Source organism: Strix aluco, chromosome 5 (genome assembly GCF_031877795.1).
Source record: "Strix aluco isolate bStrAlu1 chromosome 5, bStrAlu1.hap1, whole genome shotgun sequence".
Lineage (NCBI taxonomy): Eukaryota > Metazoa > Chordata > Aves > Strigiformes > Strigidae > Strix > Strix aluco.
The window spans coordinates 16,956,787-16,980,900 of NC_133935.1; the positions used below are offsets into that span (position 1 = coordinate 16,956,787).

Genomic DNA, 24,114 nt, shown 5'->3' on the forward strand with positions numbered 1-24,114 from the left:
GAGAGGGCCAATTTTTAATTCACTTCTTACAAGAATTCACAACAGGCCTGGATTATCAAAGAGCTAGCCTTAGCCAAATCAGGAGGAAAAAAAAAGCAATGCCCATGTAATGAACTGTTGTTAAACAACATCAAATACATGTGAGGAGATTTTGATCTGCTCCTGGAAGTTCCATGAGCAAACACACAAAGTGAAATAAATATAGTAGATTATTTATTGCAATTTCTTCACTCAACTCTAAGAGCTTCTGCCAGAAATACAGTTCCCGTGCATGGAACAGAAACTGCTGAGGCCCGCCTAGGGCTACTCAGCATGCAGATGTGGTTCAAATTTACTGAATGCTGCTGGTTTCAATTAGAGACCAGAGCTGGTGCTTTAATTCCATCTTACAAAAAATGGTCTCTCTGAAAAGGCGCAGCATATGCACAGTACCTCCCTGTGCAGGAAATAAAAGCCTTACGTAGGAATTTAGGAATTAGCAGATCAGACCATTGGTTCATCCCATCAGATAACCTACCTTTGACCAGTGGCCAACATCTAATGTTTAGAAGGCAGACGAAAACAACCTTCAAAAGTACCTTTAGCTGTATTACTTTACAGAGGAGAAAAAAAAAAATATCCTCATGACCTATGCAAACAGTCAGCTTATGCCCTGCAGCACAAACTGTGATTACTCTTCTCTTACCATGCGTAGTTGCAAGTGTTACTATTAGTCATAAAATTATCCAACCCTTAAAAAAAAAATTCCAGCAACGCCACTTGCATCATTGGCTCCTGCAGCTCTGAATTAACTATGATGAAATTATCCAGCACATACACAATAGACTTATTTTACAAATAACGCTTTTTTATTTAACAGCATAACTCCCTTATGATATGGAGCTGAAGGAAACCAAGAGACTGATTTAATTTCTAGAGTCACTCTGAATTCTCCTGTAGAACCAGCTTTAACCCTTCTCTTTTCATGGGGGGGGGGGGGGGGGGGGGGGGGAAGAAGTAGATAGACATATCTTGCACAAGTAAAGCCTGTCACAAGTAAATCTCTTCTGCCTCAGTCATCTTTGCTGTTCCTTCCCCTTGGTCCTTCTCAGACTCATGATATCCCTGAGCACTGAGGCACACAGAGGTAGCTGCTCTGCTTCAGACGGAGATATATCTGGGTTCAAGGGAACGTCAGAGCTCAGTCATGCCTGTTTATGTTCTCTTCCATTTTTAAAACAAGGCTGGTCTGGACCACGTTGGCTTCAACCCAATGGAAGCCCTTCCCACTGGCTTCTGTGGGCTTAGATCCAGCCCTTGGCCCTCACTCTACTTACATTTTGATTAGTTGCAGCAAGAAAGGCAGACAGCTTTGTTGCTTAGCCAATTTTTACCATGCAGCCTAGTGAGTAACTCCAGGGTCGCTCACCCTCCTGAGCAGCCCTGTGCATGACAATTTTTGAAAGAGATCTGCTTGGATTTTTCAGTTTCAGGCAAATGGTGTCTGGTTTCATTGTGGTCTTTCCAGACAACTCTGGTAACTGAGAGGGATCCAGTTATGCAGGTGAAGGATGTATTGGTTTGACCATATCAAATCATACTAGCCTGACTTTAATTAGCTCCTTATGGCCTGGTTTTGATCTCAGAAATGCCATGGTAAATCTGGAGTAACTCCCTTGAGGAGCAGGGTTTTGAGAACAGCATTTGGCCCGCGTGGTGAAGTTGTGACCTTCTTTTACACTCTTGCAAGGGCTGATCAGTAAATGGCCATAAGAGCAGCTTTGGGCAAAACCAGACTTGCAGGGCTCAGCTTTCAAACCCGGCTGCCCCAAAACCAGTGAGTTCATCCATGTCAAGCCGGGCACTTCTTGCAGTCAGGACCTTGCTGTGGCATCCTACACTTCCCTCCCATAGGAACTCTTGGAGATGAGTACAGGCTTGCCTAAAACCAACCCCTGGGGAAACCCAGGCGTTTCAGCCCAGCTTGACAACAGCATAAAGGACAGGAGAGTAAAGGGTGTCCTGCTGTGGAGTAGCTGAAGCTGGGTGCAGCCAAAGGGCGTTATGCCTCCCAGGTTTAGTTTAGTGCTAGCACATACATGAGGATCTCAGCCGAGGATCACCTGCTCAAATCAGAGCTGTGCTTGGCCCACCGCCTTACAGGACCCATGAGCAGCTCCCTGCACCGTGTTGTCCTTGCAGCGCATAATGTTGCCAAATGCTGCCGCTAACATAGACATCTTCCTGCCACTCCGGTGCTGTCTTCATACAGATATCCAGACAGCGTGGGCTGCTTGACTGTTACCATGCCTTTGTGCACCACAAATAGCCTGGCTGAGGTACGGGCCCGCTGAAGGTCTGAAAGCTACACGAGGTTCTTGGAAGCAACCGATGGCATTTGGACACTCATATAGGAATTACACTTGTACAAACATGCTTGCAGACAGTTCCTCACCAGCTCCTCAACCCAGAAGGGATGCCATGGGTTAGTTCATCCACCTTGGAGGTGGTATTGACCTGCTGGCTCTGACTATCCCCTCCCAGCTGCCCCAATCCTAGTCTTTTCCATTACCCCCTAATCCTGACCGTCTGTGGTTTTTTCCTTGGATGCTTACATGTAACCCTAATCCTAGTTTATGCATTGGCTATTTCCCATTGATCCCTGGCCTCCCTGTGTCTTTCTCCCTTTGCAACCCTTCCAGGAGACACAGTCCAAGCATGGCACACTTCTCTGTGACTTCCCCATCAGCACTGCTAGCCACTTCACTTGTTTGAGACCTGTATCACCTACAGCCTTTTCCCCCAAATGATGCAACTCCAGCAGTGTCAGACTGAAGCATCTGAACACAGGTCTCATCCAAAGTAACCAGCACTGAAATGCTGCAATTAGGTCTCCATAGTGGACAGGCATGATTTTTACAGGTTTGATGGTCTGTGCTAGCAGCAGTGAAGCTGAGGGAAGGAAAAGAGCTCCATTTTGCTTTACTGGCCTCCTCCCCTTCACACAAAGTAATGGAGAATCAGCTGCAGTAAGCTGCACTTTGCTCTACTTGAAGTCAGTAGGATTTTTGCCACCGATATCCAGAGGAAAACCATTTGGCTTATACATTTTTGTTAGAGCATACACATAGGTGCTTGGAAATGCATAAGTATTACGGTTTATGTTGGCACTCAGTCCAGCTGGAATCCTTTCTCATACCACAGTTTAGCCTCTATCTATACCGACTCCTTCTTGATTGCCCAGTTTCTTACCCCACCACTGCCAGTGTGAGGATTTCTCCACCCCAAGCAAAGTGCACAGGATTGTTACCTGACTCCCTGCAGACCTTTCTGGAGCAGTGTTGTGACACAGGTAATGATTTGCTCAGGCTAGGTATGTGGTGGGGTACCTCAGAGTTACTGTTGCTTACTGCCACCAGCAGCTCATAGCTGCATTGAAGAGGTTTCTAGGAGTCGCCAAGAAGCCCAGATGACCCGATAGAGCATCTGTCCTCAGATTGAATAGATGGATAAAAACAACCATGTGCACATGGCCAGGAAGAGGTGTCCTAAACTGTAGCACTTCTCACGTGATTGTTACTTGCAACAGGAGTAGCTCAACTCCTGGCCCAGGAGGCAGGTCTGTCCAAGATAAATTAGGTGGGAACAGTGGCAAAACCGAACTGGGAACTGGGTTAAGAGCAGGTGACAATGGTCTTGTGGGAACAAGGTCTATCATTCACTTGCACTTCTGTGTCATTAGGAGACCTAGGTAGGTCCCCAAAGACCATCAGCAACCCACCCTGAGCCGGGGGGGTGGGTGGCTGGGGTCTGGATTAATCTGCTTGATTTCCCTGTTTCCACCCATTCTCAGCCAGCGCCACCCACTTCAGATCCAGTTCTCTTGGCCATGACCTCTCAGCCTCCTCTCTGTAGCACCTCCAGCACCACAATGAAAGCCAGAGGGGCTTCGACATTGTGCATTTTGATAGATTCACAAGCACCCCTGCTTCTTTCTATGCTCAAATCCTACATTTCTCAGGCAAGGCCGAGAAGGTCCATGAGCTGAGAGAAGGCAGAAAGGCTCCCTGTAACACCCTGCTCTTGGGAGCCAGTACAGGCTTGGGGGTCAGTACAGTGTACGGAGAAGCAGCACACAGTAACTGACACCAACTCCCTGTACAGACCTTCACATCAAAGCCTTCCTGCAGGAGAGCTACCAAGTCATGCACTGATGGGCTGTGCCAGGATGGAAAATACGGCAAATGCTGCAGAGCATGTCAAGGAGACCCTCTGGGTGAGTTCCCCTCAGGTGCAGACAAGGAGACCTGGCCCTCTCATGTGCATAAAGTGAGGCAGAATGACACAATTCAGTTGTGAGGTTTTATATAGAAAAATGGGAAGAATTTGTTACCAGGTTGAAATTTCAAGACCTCTACAGACTGCCTTGGTGCTGTTTGGGTGCTGCTGTGCTCTGTTAACCTCTAAGAAGGTCCTGCAGTGACTGGACAACTAGCAGTATTATCTGTTATCTTGGCTAACGGGAGCACAAACAAGACTCTCAGAATTAAGAATGCTCAGAATTTTAAACTTTTTTTTTTTTTTTTAGCAACAATATTCTTTTCATCTTAGTGAGCTACAAGTGACAACTCTTTGCTCTAAGATCTCTGCCTGCTGAGATATAATAGTTTCTTTGTGTTTTCTTTATGAAGGTGCCCAACACCTTCAGGTACTTGCACACCTGTCAACATTTGAAAACTAAAGAAACATCTGGGAAGAGAAACAGGAAGATCTTTGATTAAGCAAAATGAGATTAAGAAAGCCCTTGTAAAACAACAGAGGAACAGAATGCTAAAAAATAACATGGGTACACTCCCTTATTAACTACAGGCTCTAAGAATACACATCACCTGGTATAGTTCTGGTCTGCAGGGGCACATACATGGTGCAGAAAGACCCAAGATGGGAAGAGCAAGAAATGCTGGAGGCCAAGAGGAGGAAAAGCTGTGTGAAAGCCCTGAGTGAGCTGCACCAAGTAGCTGAGGGGGCCACAAAGAAAATGACAAATGCCAGTACATTACCAACATGTTGCCTATGTTCTGTGGCACTCTCCCTAGGGGCACAGAGGCCCCCGCCCTCTTCCAGCTCTGCTACTTCAGCTGAGTTAGCTCACTGTGGCCAAAACACAGGCTGTAGTGCAAACGGGCACATGCATTGGTAGCCACGTACAGGGTGGGAAAGGGCAGGGCTGGAGAGAGTGGCCTGTGCAGAGGAGAAGGGGGCTGGTGCGCAGCAGCAGAGGGGACCACTGGTCTGCCTTCAGATACGCTGGCAGAGCAGTGCTGGGGGAGGCTGCAGTTCCCCTCCGCAATGCACGGATCAAGTCAGTGAGGAGCTGGTGTGGGATAGTGTCAGAATCTGAAATGGAAACACACGGCTGCAACCCTAGAAAGGAAACTTGCAAGGGCCATGGCTATGTCATGTCTTATTTATTCCAGGATCTGACCTACCACATTTGTGAACATTGCTCTCCACCTTAAAGGACCCCAGAAGGGAAAAACACTGGAATATACAGCAAGCTGTGTAGTCCAAGGAGCTTGGCAGGAAACAGCAAGGCTTTCAAGGTCATGAAAACATGCAAGGGAACACTATGAAAGAGCACTAAGTAGGCGAGTTCAGCAACATGCAGGTACTTGCATGCTGGGGTGGACAGGTATGTATGAAGAGGAGTGAATACATGGAGAGCACATCTACACACCCAGAGACCACAGAGGAGCGTGAAGCTGCAAGATGAGGAGATGGAGCCTTTCGGTGGGAGGAGAGATGTTTTGCAGGGAGAAAGAGAGCCATGTGGGGCTTTGGGTGTGCCTCTGTGCAAGTGAGGGTGGGGAAATCAGGAAACGAGGAAAAACTGGTGCAGCAGCATAAAGGAGCGAGCATGTGCTTTAAGCATTTACACACATGCTGGGGTTATCCAGGTGCTGCTGACTTCCCCTGGGCAAGGAGCAAGTACAGAAATTGCAGCACGCATCTGTGATGTGCCTACATATGTACAATGATTCCTTAGGACACTTTTACATGGGAGACAGCAGCACCTATTAGACATATACTAGTTACTGAAGTCTGTTGCCTGTGGCACATTCACTGCATGAGTATCCTACACAGAGAGGATCCTTGGCTATCACCATGCATGAGGGAAGACAACAAGGGACCAACACAGGAGAGAAACCTCATTTAACAGTGCCTGAGACCAGTTGCTCCTCTGGTTGACGCCAAGTGCAGAATGCAGTCTGCACCTGGGTGTTTTAACACAGCATCCAAGTCTGCGATCTCATGAATCCCAAGCTGGGTCTTAACATTAACCCTAATGTTAAAACATTAGGGTAGAGTGTAATGAACTGTCCCCACACCCTGATCTATACAAAGGAAACCAGTGCAGCCTGCGAGGCTTTTATGCAGAATAATAAAGCTGGCATAGAAGACATGCCTCTAGTCTATAAAACAATGCACCGACCATTGTCAGCAAGTCATTTAAGAACAGCAGCACACTGTTTAGCTGCTAAAACCCTCACCTCACCTCCACTTCACACCATGGCCTCCTCAGGCTCAGAGGGAGGAGGGAAGAGCTGCAACTAGATGTTCATTACAGATCAGCTTCATGCAGGCCACCTTGGGTCAACGAAGTGCATGTAAAATTGCCCTAGCACTAGCCTAGCTGTCTGCCGTGCAGTGAAGCTCAGCATCAAATTCCCTGGCCACCTGAAACAACACAGTGAAGTGCAGGTGCTGCAATTCTTCTGCTGGGAAATAATTGTTCTTAACCCAGAGCAAACAGGTTTGGTTAGATGTGCTCAGCAAACATGAGGAGACCAGGACACTTAAAAGGCGCTATCATGAGAATATCTTAACACACAATGCAAAATTAGGTTAGACCTTTGTTTTCTTGGGAGATTCAGTTGCTAGTTTCTGGACTCTGGGCTGATTTGGTAGTACTTGGAGCACACAGAGACCCTCTATATGTGGAAAGTGCTACACGTGGAAATGCGTTTAGAACCCGAGATAGACATACCTGCAGAGAGTAAAGTTACAGCCATTTATTTACAAAGCTACAGATCCAGACAGTACTATCACATATATTTTAAATCATAATAATTTTTAAAACTGGGATTATTTACAAAGGAATGCAAAGAAATGCAAACAGGGATTTGTACAGTTTCATTTAAGCCATACAGTGACATGATAAATCCCAAGCACTCACAACAGGCATAGCTGGTAAAATCCAAAAGTGAGAAAGAAGAATGTTAGCCTATGTGCCTGCAACTGTACAAACATATATACTATGTTCATGAGAAAAAGCACTGATGCCACATGTCTCTGCCTTGTCCTCAGAGCAGAGCAGCTCCACTGGAACTGCTGAGGTGGCCTGGGCTAGACAAGGGCTCTCCTGAGCATTTGCTACCAGCACAAGAGGTGGCTGAAATCCTTTCCTCCCCCCCATCACCACTTCCTCTCTTATTCTTTTTTTTTTTTTTCTTGAACATCCCTGCTCTAGGAGACCCCCCCCCCCCAAACACTGCCTGGTTTGAGGACCAGACCAGTATCACTCACCCAACCAGTCCTCCTCCCACCAGAGGCCTCAACCTTGACCAAGCAATGTGAGAAGCCCCACTCTCCTGAAAAAAAGCTTTACAGTAATTAAAACCTTAAACTGCCTTTGCACCATATCACTCAGCAGTAGGGAGATACACCCAGAGCTAACACCACAGGGACATGGGGGTCCTGCTCAGCGTGGTAATGAACCACCCTGGGGAAAGAGTGGCAGGTCACCTCACTTGAACCATTCCAGTTTGAGGGTCTGAGAAAAATTACAAGCAGTCTTCAGACCTGCAGCACCCATGAAAGGCATCTCTGTGGATTTTAGCAGCTTGACTTTGAGAAGAGATCTCAGCAGACCTTGCAAATGCCCAGCTCTGCAGAGGGGAGGCAGCAGAATATTGCAATGGGGGATTTTAAACAGACTCATAGCAGAAGTAAATTTAGCACAGGGACACAGGGACACCCTCCAAGTCATACTCCAGCCCTCCTTCCTTTGCCAAAGTGCTGGCAATGCATGCTGACCCAGCTTCAGGGGAGCGCCAGCCCCTTCTCAATGCCTTCTCTAGGACGGTGGCGGAGCGTCCATGCTGCATGGCACCTGAAGTATTTACTCTCATGTAGCATCCTCCCAGCAGCTCTGCAGGGCCTCTGGCAGGGATGTGACAGCCTGCCTGGCATGGACAGAGAAGCCCAGCACTGCAGCTGGAAGACAGACTCTTTCTGGACAGCCTCAGACAGCAAAGGCAGGCCATTTCAAGTGGCTGTCTGGTTCGAAATTATTATTTCTGCCAGCAGTCAATGCCAGAACAGACTTCAGTGAGGGGAAGAAAACATGGAAGAACAATTCCCCCCTCCTCAGTAAATGACGATTATTAAGAGCAAGGAGGTCCCTCTCATTGTTACCAGCAAGTGCAGGAAAAAGCCACTTTTCCATCACCGAACAACATTCAGCTGGGAAAAGACAAGCCCATCCTCTCAGGCTTGTGAGTTGAAGTGACACAACTGGCTTAAGCCCCCAGCCACGCCACTGCCCTGCAGGGTCACTCCAGCCCCAGCCCTTGTGTGTTCCTGGTGCCAGCCCAGAGAGCCAGGAGCTGCCAGGAGTGTGGGGTGCCAGCATCAGAAGAAATCTTGCACTAGAGGACTTGCCAGATTTGTGTGAAGGGTAAAAAGCAGGACACAGCTGCCTTCTCCCCCAGCCTCCCAGTAAGTTTGCAGCTGGTGGCACTTTTCTTCATTTTGCTGGGTTTCAGGCAAAGAAATCCTTCCCAGCAAAACAGTAGCCCTGAGCTGCTCTGACACCGAGTGCAATTCCTCTTGCAGCTGCAGCAGGCATATTTTCCCCTATATTTTATATTTTGCCTTTCTTTACCCATGCTAAAAATACCTTGATGTCCTTCACATAGACCCTCCTCATTCTACCTCCGGCAGGGAAAAGGAAAGGGAAGCCAGGGAACACTTGAAAGTTTTGTTTACTTCACTGGAATGAACCTCAGAGCAGTGCTCACAGGAAGGAGGCACCTGTGCCTGGAGCTGAGACAGGAGCAAGGACAGACACTGCCAGTACCGCATCCCCTCCAGTTCCTGGAGCTCTCTCCTTCCTGTACACCTAACGTAACCGAGACCTGGCAGAGGGCTAGCACACATCCTCTGTACACACCTCCAGACAGAAATAGAGAGGCCATTTTCCAAGTTAGCTACTCAAATGCATAAGACACAGCAAGTGCAGCCATCCCAGCTGCTCTCATTTCTCTGGTGTTTGCAGGAAAAGGGGAATTTCACCTCCCTTTCTGCAGAAACAGTTGTCAGGCAGACCGTGAACATGCCTCCCTGGTTTTTTTCTTCTTCCTACAGTTGGTTCAGCTTTCCTCACAAGCAATGCCTGTGATCCCTTGCTGAAAAAACATAAATTTCAGTGCAAAACTTGTTTACATTTGCTCTGACCTTTACTGGGCTGTCAAGGGGCACTCATTTTGCTCTACCACACCCATCGTGTCCCTCAGACTGCCTCCTCCTCCTGAGCTGCCAGAACCAGTAATGTGCAAAACCCACGGCAGTTCTCCCGGCAACTGTCAGTTTGCTGATGGGTTGCCCTTGCACATACTGCAGACAGATCTTTCCAAAGGCCACGGATAAAAGGAGTAGGGTTTAGGGACCAAGTCCCCACCTCAGCTGCATCCTTCCACCCATTTCTTGCCCCGGGCTGTGCAGTTTAGGCAAATGCAACGAATTGGAAAGGCCAGAGGCCAGACCTGTATTGGGGGCCTAGGTGGGTTTCTGCCACTGCGTTGCACTAGCAAAGTTGGTTCTCAGAAGACAGCGTAGTGGCATGCCTGGGGCAGCCAAACCAGAAGGACTGTACCAGCAGGGCAGGCTGAGCCTAGCAGAATAATCGATAATGAAATAACATGCTTTACCCTTGCACTGAAGTCATTTGGAGTCCAATTAATGCTTTTCCATTCATGGACCTTAAGTATTTCAAAAGGATAAATAACAATTATCATCAACAACTTTGCTGTAGAGGCTAATTGAGGCACGGACTGCTGAAGCAGCTCATTCTGAAGCTGCTCAGTCTGAAGCCTTAGCTGCTCAGCAGCAGAGACAGGGATGGCATGCATCCTGATTCACCCAAATTTGTGCTGTAACCACCAGACCACAGCCCCTCCTGGAGCCCGCCCTGCAATAGAGAGCAAACAACTGCTCATTTAGGGTGGGCAGATACTGGGGGCAGTGAAATCTTCAGCAGCTTGTTCTGGCAGAGTGGGAGCAGTGAATACACACTAGTTTTCTTACAGCAGCCAAACCCCACATCTGCCCAGAAAACCCCTCCCTAAGTGGGGAGATGCCTGCAGCTCTGAAGACATCCAGGAGTAAGAACTGGCCTCCCTGACTGTTTATGTGATCTTCAAGGAAGACTGAGAAGGAAACAGAGCTCTGACAATCAGGATTTCCTACCGTGTCCCGAGACTGTCCTGGCAATGCCCTACTCTCCCCACTGCTTCAGCATCCACGCAAGCTCCTCCCGGCAGGGCATCCCCACCCCTTGCAATGAGACCCCCAAGAAGCCAGCAGGCATGCTGGGCTCTCTGTATGGAGAGATTTAAGACTGTTTCCCTCTCCCCCTTGCCAGGCTCAGCTGGGTCAGACACAGCATTTGGCAAGAGAAGAGCTCCGTGCTAATTTTAGCCTCCGGCTCTCCACCCAGGCAGCAGCAGCTCAACCGCTATGGAAAGCTGGGCAGCGCCGAGGTGAGGGCTGGGAGACGCTGCCTTCAAGCGGCCCACGCGGCCACGCGCCGCCAGCTAAATATAAACTGGTGGTGGGCAGAGGGGGAGACACGCTGGCTTGGGCTGAAGCAGATCCTTCCCTCATAGCCCAGAGATGGAGCCAGGACAAACTGTAGTTCCCAAGGGGATCTGCTCCTGACCCGGGCGACACTCGCAGGACTCGCTTTTTGCCCAAAGCGATAATTTAAGGCTGCAAACTCGCAATAGGATCACATGTGTTTTGCATATTTTTGGACAGATCTGGAGCTGGTGCACCTCAGCCCCCAGCACGCCATGCCAAGCAAGCACTGCTTTGCAAACGCCACTCATATGAGAGCCTGGTTTGGCTCCTTCCCATAATGGTCCCTTCTCTACCACACTGCCTACTACAAAATGGTTCCCCGGAGGTGGGATGCCCTCACTGCTGAGGCTGATAGCTGTAACATCACAGTCTCTGCTGTGGGAGTGGGGCAAGTTCTTCCCTGTGCCTGGATGCAAACTTGCACTGGTTCCAGCAAACAATGCTTGTCCCTCTGTGTAAGAGAAAAACCCCAAAAGGGCATGGAAAGACAGAAAGGGAGCCCGGAGGATTACGAAAGGAGCAGAGGTAGCATGAACCTCAGCAAATCCAGAGAGTACTACCCAACCATGGACCATAGGACTATGCACAAACCAAGCATCTTTTCTTTGATTCTTGCTGCACCTAAAGATATGGGACTTCACATCCTTCATAAATAATGAGCGACACGTGAAAAATTCCTGACTTCACTAGCAAATCCTTTTTCTACAGAAGCAACTGGCAAAGTGCTAAGCATTTGCTAGACACCCAGGACAAAACAGGTAACTACACTCTGCAAATCAAGTGGAGCAGCTGCAGCACTGAGCAAAATACTCTACACAGGGAAACCAGATGTCTTGGCAGACACCAACTACACAAAAAAAGCCACCATGGTACTGATTTTCAAGGCACCAGACACCCATACGACACCAAATACATTCTTAACCGTCTCAGTAGAGCTGTTTATGGTCCCCACCAGCTTCAGATACCTAATTAAAACACAGAGTTACAATAAAAAGGTGAAAACAGAATTTACAAAGGATCTAAGTTTAGGGAAGAAGAACAACTAATCATGCCATTTGGGAAGCACGGGGTTTTGGGACAAAGCACTCAAGAGAGAGTACTGGAAGACCCAGAGTTAATTGGCAAAGCAATTACAATTTGCGAAGCAAAGGAAATCAGCCGCATGGCTGGAGCTGATGGAATGCAGACAGCAATCAGACAGTACAGACAAACTGAAATAATACTCGCCAGACCGAGTCAGGGGGACAGAAGGAGTTCAAACAGGGAGTGCATCCTCCCCTGCCCCACCAGCACACACAAAAGACCCTCCTCCCCACTGCAACAAGCAGTGCAAGTCAGGGAGACACACCTGGAATCACTGGCATGTTGAGAGGAATCGCGAGTGTGGAGCACAACTACGGGATGGCAGCAGCGTTAGCATCAGCAGGACTTCTTCAGAGGGGCAGCAGGGATGAAGAAAAGGGCTCAGTGAGAGAGGAACAGAACATGAAAGGTAGAGGCATTTATTAGCTGCAGACTAGTTACAGGTGAGCAGCACGATGCCTGCAACAGAGAAACTGCCAAATGAAAGAGCACTGGCAGGAAAAGCAAATTAAATTCAGGCTGAATGCTGTCGATCTTAGCTCCAGTAGTGGAGCAGGTGAACAACACAGACAACTAAACACACAAGACTGGCTACAGTCAGTAACTACGGGGGAAAGGAAAACACCTATTACCAAGGTTAAAGTCTGTCAAACCCTGGTCTCACAAAGCATGTCCAATTCCCTGAAGAGGCAGGAGACCAAAATAGCAGAGACTGAATTAGAATACGTCTATCCAAGGATAAATAAGCTCCTAACATAGCACAACCCAGAGCAGTACAACTGTCCTTCAACTCACACACCTTACAAAGCTCTTCCTGCCCTGAGGAAGCGGCTGCAAAAGAGCTGGACTGGGAACAGCCCTGGGAATTGGTGATGGAGCTGGGACAGCCCAGATGCCTGGGCAGAAAGAGGTGATGAAGCAACGCTCACCCTGCTCCTCCTACCACAAACCTGATTGCTTAGGCCCTGAAGAATTAAACACCTTTATAAAGAGAGTTTTGTCCCTGCCTGTGAGGGGAGAGGAGAATAATGGCCAATACCAAACCATTTCTGGTGCTTGAGGTGCTGTGTTTGGCACTGAAGCTCTTTCTAGGACCCATATGAACTTAGATCCATGCAGATGTGTTTACTTGGGGCAGGGGGATTGTTCTAAAGGATCATCAGCCGAGGCTTGGGAAAAGCTAGACCTGCTGGGTTTAAGCAAAAGGTTCTACATAACCTATGTGGCAAAAAGAAAAATAAAAATTGAAAGGTGAAGCGGTTGGCTACAGTAACGCTGAAGCAGCTGCCAAGTCGCCTGTCTCAAAATCAGCAGGAAGGTACACAACAATTCTTGGAATACTGTATTATATCAGGCAAATTATAAATGCTTGAAAAAAAATCCTTCAGAGTTTAAGCACCCTATAGGCACAGGGTTTCAGCTGAGAAACTGAGAAAGAAATAATGCAGGTTTAGTGTTTTGAGAATAAGCAGTAATTCAGTGATCCACTGCTGACACATTGGTTGGTTTTGCTGTATAAGCCTGTTTTACAAACTGAATATAAGCCTAAGAGAGAGATGGGAATTGCAGACACTTGCTAGCACAGGCCACAAAAATGCAGGGGAATGGAGCACAGCAGTGTATTATACTGTCTCACAGACTCATAGAATGGTTTGGGTGGGAAGGAACCTATAAAGATCACCGAGTCTAACCCCCCTGCCATGGGCAGAGACACCTTCCACTAGATCAGGTTTCTCAACGCTCATAGCTTTGAATGTTTCCAGGGATAGAGCATCCACAACTTCTCTGGGCAGCCTGTTCCAGTGTCTTACGACACTCATGATCGGAGGCAGTTCCCTCAGCCTGCCCTTCTGTGCCCCGGCCCCTCACCATCTCGAAGGCCCTGGGCTGGGCCCACACCCCACGCACCAGTGTCCTTCCCGGACTAGAGAGACCAGGATGGGACAGACTAATCCAGATGCAGATGCCAAAGTACCAAATAAGAGAGGAGGAAAGCATTTTTACTGTTCCTTTTCTTGTTTTATTGTTGTTTTTTTAATCATTTATTGCCAATCTTGAACAGAACTCCTAATGAAGCAGCTAGAAGGCACCTTAACGCTGAAGGCCAGCACTTCTTCCTGGCAGAACTGCAGTCTCTTGCCTCTCCACAGGAACAGCTATCCCTCTAACTTCTTTGTTTGATCTGTTGCTATTTTTTGGCACTGCCACAGAGGGTCTGGCTTTATCTTCAACCACCCAGCAGGCAGCCTTCCCGTCCTCAGACTGAGGAACACCCGCCTCCAGGCCCCAGGGACCTTGGTGGTTCTCTGAGGAATGACTCCTGTCACCCCAGCACAGTAGGCTGGTGGAAGCCAGGTTGTCTCATCCCCTTTTCTTGGGGCTGAAAGCAGAAGAGATGGCACCCCTTCAGGAGGTGTGGGGGACGGGAAAGAAGGGCTCACACAACCCATGTCAATCAACAAAGTAATTGTTGATGCCAGGAGGTGGAATGGGTGAGCCCACAGGATGGCTAGGCACAGAGGCTGGGCCTCCCAGCTAATCCTGGGTGGGCCGATGGCAGGGTGCTGGCCGGGTGCCCCTGCAAGGCTGCTGCCACGGCATTGTGGAGGGGAGCCCTGGCACAGTGTAGTGGTGCCAGGTGAGCCATGCTGGAGATGGATCCGCTTCCATTGGTTCTTCTTGATCTTCAGGTGGATCCACCTCCATGGGCTCCACACCATCAACCACATGAGTGATGGCCATTGCTACCATGCAGCTGATGGTGTCCCCCCTCTGATGCTGCATCTTCTTGCTCCACATCTCCAGCCTATCTGCTTTTCCATTCAAAAGCAGACAGCCACTCGCCTTGCTGCTGTAGGACCTTTTCCAATCATCCTTGGAACCCAAGGGCCTTGAAGCTCAGTGAATTGTGGGCTAGCTACCTGGATTTATAGGGACTGGAACAGAAGGCAGCGAGATGGCTCATGACATCAGGAGGCCACTGTGATGGCGATACATGTGGCCAAAGATGGCTGTTCTGGGAGTTAGGGGGCCTGTGGCCTGAAAGATGCCGTACTGTGGCAGGAGGAGGAGGGTCAGGGGGGCTAAGGGCCCCTTTCCTGGGGATTGGTCACCTGCATCATCCTGCTGCCCCTTGGGCACAGGGACTGCCCTCCACCTCCCCTCATGTGCCCTAGGCTCCAGTCCCCTCCTCATCCTGTGCCTGGGGTCCTCTGGATAAGATGATGGCCACAGTGTTCCAGGAGGGTCAGGGGTCCTCAGTAACCCCCCACCAAACCAGGTCCCTGCAAGCAACTCAGCCCCCCACACTCATCAGTGGCTGCAAGGGGGAGAAGCATCCAGACATCCCGTCAGCAAGAAGGGGAGGTGCAGCTGGTCTGTGCAAGGTCTCCCAGCACTCCATAAAGTCACTGTTGAATGCCAAGTGTTGTGTGGGAGCTTCTTTCCTGTTCCTCAGCCCTGGCACATGGAGAAGTGCCATCTCCTCTGCATGGAGGCCCGAGGGAGAAGGGAAGATAGTGCCTGGTGTCCCTCAGGCTGCTGTGCCGGCACAACACAAGAAGTCTGTTGGAGGCCACCAAGAGAGGTCCATAGGGCCTGGAGGCGGGAGGGTTTCTTTCACTCCAAGGTTCACCCTTGCTCTGTTCCCTAGTTTTAAGGACAACCCTTCTCACTGTTTGGTTTTTATTTTTCCACCTTAGTAAGAAAGGGGTGCCCTATGACCTGGGAAAGACTTTAATAATGTGTTCATTCTTAACACCTTGGCTTGGTGTTATTATGAATTTCTAAGCAGATGCAACTACTCCTTCCCACTGGTATAAGAGTACAGGCCATAATTGCTGTTCACAAAATTGCCTCTGAAATAGGCATGCATTTATGTTCTCAAAACATAGCTATTGCAGAATGAGACTTCATATATTTACTCCTGTCATGGTTGGAGCTCAGAGGGCAACTGAGCACCATGCAGCCACTCACTCTCCCCTTCCCCCTCCGGTGCTGAGAAGGGGAAAATAAAGCAAAGGTGCTGCTCTCTCCCCCCTTCCCCCCAGCGCTGGGAAGGAGGAAAGCAAAAGGCCCAGGAAATCAAGATAAGGACAAGGAGGGATGATCTCATCCATTACAGCACAGGCAAAAGGCAGACTCATTAGGAGAAAAAAAGAACACAAATTTAATATAGACACTAACAACAACAACACTTAATAGACAGAGTAGGACCATGAGAAGCATTACCACATCTTGAAAACACCTTCCCCATCCTTCCCTTCTTCCTGGGCTCAGCTTTGCTCTTGATATCTCTACCTCCTCCCCTTCAGCGGCACAGGGGGCAGGGAATGGGGGGTACGGTCAGTCCTGCTGGTTCTTCCACCTTGGCGGGGGTGGAACTTTCTGGCATCACTCCCCTGTTCCCCCTCTCACAGGAGACAGTCCTCCACAAACCAACTCCAACACGAGTCACTCCCATGGGCATATGGGTCACCCCTGCATGTTGCAGCCCTCCCAGCTTCGAACTGCAACAGCGGGACCTTCTTCCCATGGGGTCCCAGCCTTCTTTGGGCACAGTCACCTGGCACGGCGTGGGGCCCCCCACAGGCCTCAGATGGGTATCTGCTCCACCTGTGACTTCCATAGGTAGCAGGGGGGTGGCCCTACTGTCCTGCCACAGGATACAGGGGGGCTCTGCACTGGTGCACCTCCCCCCCTTCTCCACCTTTCTTCCACTGACCTCGGCATTCACACAGATGTTCTCCTCGCAACTCCTCCTCACAACTCCCACCACTCAACCCAGGTTCCCCTTAAATATATTATCGCAGAGCCACAGCTAATTGGCCCAGCCTTGGTGCAAAGGCAGGAGCTTCGAGAAGCTTCTCACAGGGTGTCATTGCTGTAGCCCCCTCCGCCACTACCAAAAACCCCCGCCACTCACTCAAACCAGGACAACTCTTTATGTTAGGCAGACTATATTTTCAAGGTACACCTCGAAATTATAGTTCAGTCAGGTTTGATAGCAAAACTTGGTTCTGGCAGATTGTTGGTTTATTTTGCATTTTTGATTGAAAACAAATAAAACCCTCCCAGCTGGCCTGCTTACAACAAAACATGGATTGTGGCAGCTAATGCTGAGTGAGCTGCCGCAGCAGCTAATTGAGGCTATTAGTACAGGGTGGTCTGGACAGGATATTCTCAGCCCATTATAAATTTTGTTCTGCAGCTTAGATGGGGTTAATAGCACCCAGACATGACTACTGCAATTTTACAGAAAATAACATTACAAAATATAAATAAAACTAATTTAGGAAGTGAAGTATTTATGAGAAGGGCTGCAGATACCTTAACTAGGCTCAAATGAACAGCAGCGCTGAGGAAGCTGTTGGGAGTTGCCAACACCAAATATACGGGCCAAGTCAAACAGCCCACGCTAATGACATGGAAATAAGTGGCCTCTTGAAGCAAGGCAGAAACAGATTTATTTAGAATGGCAGGAAAAAATACACATATCATTAATGTAGATTACCCTCACTTCAAGAGAGCTCTGCTAAGCAATTCTGCAGCCTAAGAGGTGATGATGCAGATCAAGTATTTTTACTGGTAAATGGGATATAACAGTATACGACAATGAACTACTGTTCAGTGTGCGTGAATTTAAACAATTTCAGTGAAACACAGGTTTCCATATGGGCATGGCTCCCAATACTTACAGTCCAGAGGGCTAGCAGAAAAGAAAGTTGAAAACATAAAACATGCCTGTTATGGAAGGCCCCATAGTCAAGTCCCTGATCTGTATTCGGTGTTTTTACATTACCGAGTAGCATTGGCTGTCAGTTGCTCATATTTGGCTCAACTAGGGGGAAAAAAAAAAAAAAAAAGGATATTTAAGTCTGTCTGAAATCAACATCAAGGTCACTGAGATGGAAACCAGGAAGGAATAAAACCCCCATGGATGATGCAAAGGCCTGGGACTTACTGTTTCCATCTCTGATGGAAAACAGTGACACAGACAAGGAAGAACAGCACAAGATGCAATACTTTTGCCACCTAAGGGTATCAGATAGACCTGGAAGTCTAGTAATAGGTGACAGCTTTTCCAACTTCTAAAACCAAGGGAGATAGGAAGCCACATTGACCTCTTTTCCCCTCAAAAAATCTCAAATGGGAAATAGTCACAGAATGCTGAAATAACTAAGCCTTACAAAATTATAAAAACAGAATTAATGACCTTTTAAGAGGGGCACTGATGCTTCAGGGGGACTCACAAGACCACTCAACAATCTTTGGATTGTCTGAAGTGATCAAACATCTCAAAAACCTAATTGAATCTCATCATTCTGTGTAGTGGATTTAAATTCTTTATTATGCCAACATGAATTATTGTTCTGAGGTGTCTTTGGAGAAGGCTGATTTACTTAACAGCAACGTTGCCCCAGACCATCTTAGCATCTCAAAGTATAGGAGACTCTCTCCAGATCAGGAATATCAAAGCCTTTGTGCTTTGGCATGGGAAAGTCTTCTCAGGAAAACAGAAGTACAGAGGAGCTCTGGTCAAGATCCCAGTGTATTTTGGTTTGGCTGGTTACACACACAGACTATGAATTTCTAACATCATGAACAGCATAAGTATCTAAGCACCAGGTTCACATCTGTTTCCACCCAAGGCATTACATTGATCTTTCTTAAATCTCATACCACATCTAAATAAGACAGCTAAATTCCTTTTTTGGAAAGCCCCGCTCAGCTATTACTGCAAGCCTGAAAAAAGCTGTTGAATTGGGAAGCGACTGAAAAAGGGAACATGAATGCACAGCAAGAACAAATTCAAAAGGGAAATTCAAAGTACAATAAAATATATAACCCCACCAATTCTTGAGGCTATCATTGTAAGCGCTGGAGAAAGAACCCCATCATCACTCTGTTTCCCACTGCCATGACCTACAAGGCAACCTGTCTTCAGGAAAACATCCTGCCTTTTACCATATTGCAGATGTCAGTAATTCCAAACCGCCAGATGAAAGACAATGTCCATCATCTCTCCCAGTGCCACTCTTCCTTCACATCTGCCTGAACCTGCAGGCGAAAGAAGGCACTATACCATACACAGAAACACATCTCCAGAAGACAACAGCATTCCTCTGCCAACCCCACAGGGCAGAGGAGATGCACAGGAGGGCACTGCTCTGTGAGATCCAAGTCATCCTAATTCAGTCTGACTCAAGACAGGAAGGTGTGGTGCAGGGATACATGCTGTGTTGGCACACCACTACACAAATCTGTCACAGGTAACGTGTACATAATGGGATGGTGCAAGAGTTTATTTATAATGATAATATGTAAACTTTGCAAATGATTTGGGGATCTTCTGGGGCCAAACAAACTGCAAGTCAGGTTCCACAAACACAAACACTTGCAACTCTCAGTTCACAGGGACCCAGGCACTCAGTGCTGCTCCACAAAAAGGTTATTTGAGAGTCAAATCCCTACCTGACTTCAAGTGAAGAGGTGGAAAAAGCCAGGTTCACAAATTACCTGCAGTATATACCCCAGCAGCAGTGAAAGGATACCATGGGCCCAGGACGAGTATGGCATAGCTACCTTGAGGTCCAGGCATCCCCTGGCTGCTGTGTTAGTGAACCTCACAACCAAGCTAGAGTAAGATCCAAAATGCTCTCGGTGACTCTGGCTTCTCCGCTGAGTCTGTGATAGTGAATATGGGCCTGGGAATTTTGACTCACTTTACACACACCAGTGCACGTGACAGCACTTCTGACCATCCTCCAGGGAGACTGAACTGACCACCTGGAAGTGAAAAATCTGCCTCACCTGCAGTGCCCATCCTTCTCCCCGTAGCTATAGCGGCCCACGGAACAGTGCTTTAGGGAACGGGTTTGCTTGGCACAGGTCCCTGTGAATGAAGGTCTCACCAGTGTCTTCAAAAACACAGAAACATCATATGCAAACTTCATGGTATAGATGTTGCCCTGCTGCCAACACTTTTCTTCAGTCTGGATGAGGTGCTTTGGGGGTGATACCTAGTTAAACTTTTCCTCTGGGTTAACAGTTTCCACAGAGAGGAAATAGATACTTCAGCCACCACTGACAAGCCACATGGTCCAATCTCACCCCATGGACACTCAGTAACCTTCGGTGCCATTACCTATGCAAAACAGCAATACTGTGCACGTACAGGCAAGTAACCTTACGTGTGAGCGATTGCAAAAGTCAGCCCGCGTGCATGTGAATGAACCTGCGTATGTAGGTGTGCTCACCCATATGCATAGGCGCTTCTGAGGGTGCCTGGGCAGGGGGGCTGGAGAAAGAAGTCAATGCATTACATTAAATGAGCAACTTCAGCTTTCTGTCAGGTGCTTTTCTCATACAAACCCATACACCTGCCCATTCACACCAACACTTGGGTCAGTTTTTAAGCAACTCACACTGCTTTGTAGTAGCCTGGATGCCTGAAGATCAGAGCACTTACTATTAGGGGGCAGGTAGTAAGAAACCAATTTTCTGGGGAAGGAAAGGGACACTAAAGAGGTACATACTGGGGAGGTGGAAGTCTTGCCATAAGGACTTTTTTATTCACACATCTCCATGGCTTCTTCTGAACCCTTCCTATTTCCCACTTCAGAGAGTGGGACTGCACACTACTAAGTTAGAAAAGCAGCAGTCTGATACACTAGAAGTGGGACAGAAACCACTCGTCACAATCCAAGATAGGAAGATAACACACGCCCAGTGTTATTTACACGCAACAATAAAATGTGGAGGAACAGGGGTAGGTTGAAGCAACCAGGAAAGGCAGGTTAAAGAAGGGCCCCTTGATCTCTTGTTCCTACAAGCTGCACCTCCCAGCATAATCCTGCACACCCTGCTTGTACATGGCTCAGTGAGATGCTCACATCTGCAATAAAGGAAATCCATGCAAGTGATTTGTAGTCTCCCAAGATACCATGGTCTTTACAGCAGAAAAACTGCACAGCAACAGCTAGGAATGACCTCACCTCCAGGTTTCTTCAGGGATTGGGATTTGCTTTTACTATGTTGACACACAGTTTTAAAGCAAAGGGGGATCATTGCACATCCTCCTTGCCTGCACACACAGCTTGCTGATGCCAGCCTTGCTTCCTCAGTCATACCTTTCTGCATGGGTGGGTGAGACAAGGCACTGCTGGGCACAGAAGAGAAAAACAGAGGTAGCAGGAGGAGGTCCCCGACCCACCAGCCTTTCTATCCAAACAGAGCATTGCAGCAGCTCTGGGAAGAGGCAGTGTCTTGGGGTAGGGGTCTTCCCTGAGGAAGACCTGTCCCTCCCCTTGTCCTTTCCAGCCATGCTGCCAAGCCAACAGCATTACAGCAGTAAAGGCAGGGCACAGGACTCGCTCTTCAGCCCTGGCTGCTCTGTACTTTACTGCTATTTTTCTCCCTGCCCAACACCTCATTCACCCTTGAAATAAAGTTTCCCCATCTCCAGCATTCACATGTGGGAGCAAAGTGTGCTGTGTAGCAGCTAGTAAAGATGAGAAAAACATGTCTACTGGAGAGCCTACTCCACAGAGGTTAGTGCCTGTCAGCAGCAGGAGTAAACAGACAGTCTCCAATTCCTCAGGTTTCCTGGCAGGGAGGCAGTGTCCTGCCTGTTACAACTTGTTCTGGATGACAACGGGCCACATTTCATGTGAGGAGAGTTGTGCCCATCTTCAAATCACATCAGCCTGCTTGTTTCTCTTCACTCACCTGTAAACACATTTAAGATTCCTATAAATACCTATTGGGCAGCAGACCAGCCAAATATGCTCAATTAAAAAAAAGAAAAAAAAGGCAAGCTGCACAACAACAGGAACAGAAACACCCTCCTGCCCATGAGAGACAACATTCCCACCAATAACGCTCCTTGGGAAGAATATGTAGGCATACCCTGATGCAGTTGCATCACAAGAAAAAAAAAGATTTTTTTTTATCAGACTGACTGTTCATTTCAGCATCACCTGCAAAAGAAAGCTATTGCTCATGAGAGCCCATACTATCATCTGTCCAGCCCATCCCAAGCCTCCCTGACAGCTAGAAAAGGGCCCAGATCAATTTAGACACATGTGAATCCCAACCCATGGGGTATATCAAGCACAAATTCTGCACCTGAGGCTGGTCCCTCAACCTTTGACTTTAACGTTACAGCAAAGCGAATCTCATGGCCAGAGCCTCTCCCAGCATACAGTGATGTAGCACCATGGAAGCCAACAGGTACCAATGATTGCAGAATATTCTTCTAGGCCCATTATTCTCTTTCATCCAAACTTATTTATATGCTTAACTTTGCTGCATAGCAGAGCTGTGTATTCATCAAAGAAGGACAGTCAGGGCATCAATTTTTAACCATCACTTACTCAAACACCCACACCCAGGCCATCTGACATTTGCTTCCTCCACCACACACTGATCTGGTGGGGGAAGAGGAGGAGAGGATCATAAAGCTGGGGAGGATCCACCATGCCTGAAGACTTGCTCTAAGGCGCTGACCTGGGAGCAGGGGTGGTGTGGGGGCATCACAGTGGCTTGTGCTCGATCCCATGCATGGCTGAGAGGAAAGGGAGTATTTTCTGTGAGTCCTTACAGTCTTACAAGACGAGGGCTCACCTCTCTGGAAAGAGAAAACATACTTGTATTTCCATACACAGGCTGTTCTGCAGTGCCTTTTGGGGAGGCAGGAAGAAACTGTTACAGATATGGGAAGATGGAAACAATCATCTCCTGCAAATCTCCGTCCAAGCCCAGCAGCTCTTCAGCTTTCTGGCCCCAGTGGAGGGAGTCTTTTAGCCTTTTGCCCAGAAAAATAACCCAATAAACAGCCTTTGTATTTTATCATTAATAACTGGGGAGGCTGTTGCATCAGATCAGTTGAGGTGGTAGCTCTTGGTTGGTCCCAGGTGTGACTTACGACAGGGTTCCCACCTGGGACATGTGGCAGAAGACAATGCAGAAAGGAGAGGGGAAAAGTATTAATTGCTCTGAGAGTCACTCCCTTCTACACCAGCTCCCTGGGATCTCTGGAAAGAGTCGCCACGTGGAGTCACAAATGCAGCCGCCCCAGTCCCCAGAGAAAAAAACATGACTTAGTTTTAACAGCCAAAAGAAAACAAATACTATTTGTCTTTCACTCCAACTTCTGATTTCTCATAAAACAAAACAGGCTTTCAGAGGTACTGGGGCAAGAGGAAGGGTGGGGAGGGTCACAGCTTAACCTTCCTCCTGTTAGCAGGTTCCAGGATCCTGGCCACGAGGCCAGGAAAACACGACACTGAGTGCCCAGCACACCCGCAGCGCCTCAGCTCTCCAGACACAGCTGCTCTTCCTCTGTGATGCTGCAGAGCCGTGAGGAGCTGCCTGCTGGAGGGTTTCACCCTCCCACCCTTTCCAGCACTGTTTAAATGCCTTCCGCATGCAACGAGCGGCAACATCTCTGGCGGATTTGGGTGAATCTGGATGTTTATATAATTGAACTTTTATATAATGTAATTAGTTTTCCTCACTCTCTGTTTTAGTTGGTAGTGACCGTAGTCATGTCACTGTTTCCAGTTTCAGTCTTAAAACAGAATGACTTTTATAACAGAGATGTAAAAATAACCATCTAAAAGCAAGGAGGAAGAACCCAATTCATAAGAAAAGTTGTTTGCTCCTGCACATCTCTTCTGTTCTCACGCTCTCTGCCTGTTTCTCCCATCCCCTCCCTCTCCCTTTGCATTGCTGGCAGCAAAAGGACCGTCAACTGTACAGCTTCAAATACTCAACTCAGCTCTTCTCTTCTTATAATCCACGATGTTAAATACCTCCAAGTGGTTTGTTTTCTCCCTTGCTCCACCATACAATACCTTTATAGTCTTCTCCAAGGATCTTTGGGGGGTATTGGCAAAGTGGTATACCGCAAGAGGCTTGGCTAGATTGCATGAAAGATGTGCTACAAGTCTACTTTGCATTACAACTCATCTTCTCATGTCCCAGCTAATTCCACCAGGCATAAAAAACAGATTATAGCTAGAGCATTTATCCTAGCCAAAGAAATCAGATTTCTTACTCTGTTGGAACAATAAATATGTGTTTTTAGCCTTAACATCACATATAATAGGGAATAAATGGACAAGC

At 47.9% G+C, this 24,114-nt stretch overlaps 1 protein-coding gene across 1 annotated transcript in view; it reads right to left on the minus strand.

Moving 5' to 3' along the window:
* Positions 1-24,114, minus strand: part of B4GALNT3 (beta-1,4-N-acetyl-galactosaminyltransferase 3) — a 70,064-nt gene that overhangs the window by 44,819 nt on the left and 1,131 nt on the right. The window lies entirely within an intron of this gene.